Here is a 2,846-nt window from a genome sequence, read left to right on the forward strand (position 1 = left end):
AGCTGTTCCTGGGCAAAATGAGCTAAATGCCTGAAATGGTGCAGTATCAAACCTCTTATTAAAACAAATGTGGGCAGAGAGTGGGTGGTTACACTGATCGCTTATTCACCCTCTGAAACCCTAATTATAACAATAGCTGACACCATTGTTCCACTTTTAAAACTTGGCTTTGAGGCTGCAAACACCTGCTGGAGTGAATTATGTTCATGATGAGCAATGACAAACACAGTGACTGACATTTTAACTAAGTTCACTCAACACCACACTTTTTTTCTGTTAATTTATTTTTATTTTGTGTCATTTCCCCCCCTTTCATTTAGTGACATCTGTGTGCCTTTTGGTTCACCTCTCTCTGGACTTCATTTATGCGTTTCCAGGTGAGCAGTGCATGACAGAACGACACACAGCTTAAGAAACAGCGACAGTGAGAAGAAGAAAAGGGGAGAAAGATGAGGAAGAGAAAGCAGAGGGGTGTGAAGTCTCATTTAGCTTCAGCAGCAGCAGAATCTTTCAGCTTCAGTGCTTGGTGTTGATAGAGGAACAGGAACAGCCGGGCTCCCCCACAGAGAAAGGGACCAGCACAGCGAGATGAAATGGCTCTTTCAAAACACCCTGATCACGCATTACAGCAAATTACTTCCCATCACATGGAAAAAAAGAAATAATAAATAAAAGAAATCAGTGTGCATTTTCATTGGACCATGGTACTACAGTCTGTGAGGCTGCAATGTGCATGCTCACAGCCTGGGATGATTTGTATTATACAAATGAGATCCGGGAAACGTGTGTAATTATAAAGTAAAACTGCATACATGGAAGTTTTAAGATGGGGTTCAAATAAAAGTTGTATTTAATAGACGCATCCAGTGCTTTTACATCTCGAGATACACTTGACGTATTCATTAGGCCTGATCCATATTGCTAATTAACTTCCCCTGTGCGAGTCTTATCTCAAATTGCCTGTGTGCTGCACAGATGTTCAAGAAGCATCTTTAAAAACCCTGGGCCTTGTAACTGAGTCCCTGTTAAAAAAATTCCTGCCTCAGGGATTTTTTTTTTTTTTTTTTACCTCATGCAGTGACTTACAAGGAAAGTTGGATGGAAGCAGTGAATGTCAACAGCTCTAAAGTTATGAGAGGAAATTATGTGTGTGATAACGACGCCTCTGTAAGTGGCAATCCAGGGTGCCCAAACTGAAAGAGACACGTACATTTGTGGAGAACTCAGAGAACTCAACCTTTGTTTTTGCCATATAGAGTTGCTGGAAGGGCTTTTATCTTTATATATGGAGGTTACCAAATGTAGAGTTGAGTACCATTAGGAGGAATGGTTCGCGTTTACACCTAAAGTCTTTAACTCTTTGTGTTTAGTCCTGAAACCATCATGACCAAAGGCTCGGAGGTGCTTCAAGGACTTATAAGGACTAGAAAAGTGGGCATACAAGCAACATGCAATGTTTACTGGATTTCTAACCTTCATTCTTTAAAAAACATTGAGGAATAGGACAGCAAGCCACAGTGTGGGCATCTTTTATCTTCTACACAGTAGATTTCTACTGACAATGACCCCTGTTTGGAATAGAGATCAACCCACGTTATGTTCAGGTGTGTCTAAATGGGTCAGCAGACCTTCACAACCCTCAACTGTTACATGAATGGGTTACTTGACAGGGTTGGTTGTAATGTGAGGTGCACAAGTATGATGTAACCATTGCATACTACAAATATTAGGGAAGGAAATTAACTAATGATATTGAGTTTTAAATGTCATTTAACCAGGGGAGAAAATGTGCAAATGTAAATGAGCAGAGGAAGACGTGAAACTTTTGTAATAATGTGATGTAATTTTATGGTTTAGCAATGCAGTGTATGGAGCTACATTGTAGACTGGAGTGTCTAATGGTGACAACTAGCAATTAACTTGCCAGATTTGACTGACATCAAGTAACCCAATCAGAGCCTCAAATATCCCAAAAGTAACCCAATTTTTAAAATTTCTTTCAGGAGAGAGATTTTAATAGTCCATCTGTCTATAAGCGGCATGGGGTCTGTCTCAGATATGAGACAGACCCCATGCAGCTTCATCAAACATACGGGTGATCTTGAACAGCTGGTGGCATTGTCAAACACATCGTTGCAATCACAGACGTCTAGTCCTGTCACAGAATCCCAACAGCTGAAATTAGCTCTTTTAATGTCAGATTATTGACTAACAAATCCTTCTTGGTTAATGATTTGATATCTGGAAAGAATTTGCATTGCATATTTTTTAGTTGAGACCTGGCTAAACAGCACTACTGGCATAGCAACGATGATAAAGACTTGTCCTCCAAACTATAATTTCTATCAGTCAGTCAGGCAAAACAGGAAAGGAGGAGGGATTGCAGGCATTTTCTCTACACAGTTTGTGTGTAATGACATTGACCTGGGTGAATTTACATCGTTTGAATATCTTGTGCTGGAACTCAAAGCAGAATTATCAGAACTTATCATTACATTATATCGCCCATCAAGACATTCATCACTATTTATAAAGAAATTCTTAGATTTGATCTCACTTGGTGTCACTAGATATGATAGGTTAATCCTGATTAGAGCCCTGAAAATTCATATTAATAAAAAGAATGACTCCGATGGAGCTTATAAATCTACTGGATAGCTTTGAACTCACCCAACATGTAAATGAAGCCACTCATCAGCATGGTAACACTCTAGATGTAGTAAAAACAAAAAGGTTTAACAGTGATAATGTTTCGGTATTTGAATTGCCTATTTCTGACCATCACTGTGTGTCTTTTGATGCCAATCTAACTTTAACAAAGACTAAAAGGGAATTTTTGGTTCAAA

Source organism: Thunnus albacares, chromosome 16 (genome assembly GCF_914725855.1).
Source record: "Thunnus albacares chromosome 16, fThuAlb1.1, whole genome shotgun sequence".
NCBI lineage: Eukaryota > Metazoa > Chordata > Actinopteri > Scombriformes > Scombridae > Thunnus > Thunnus albacares.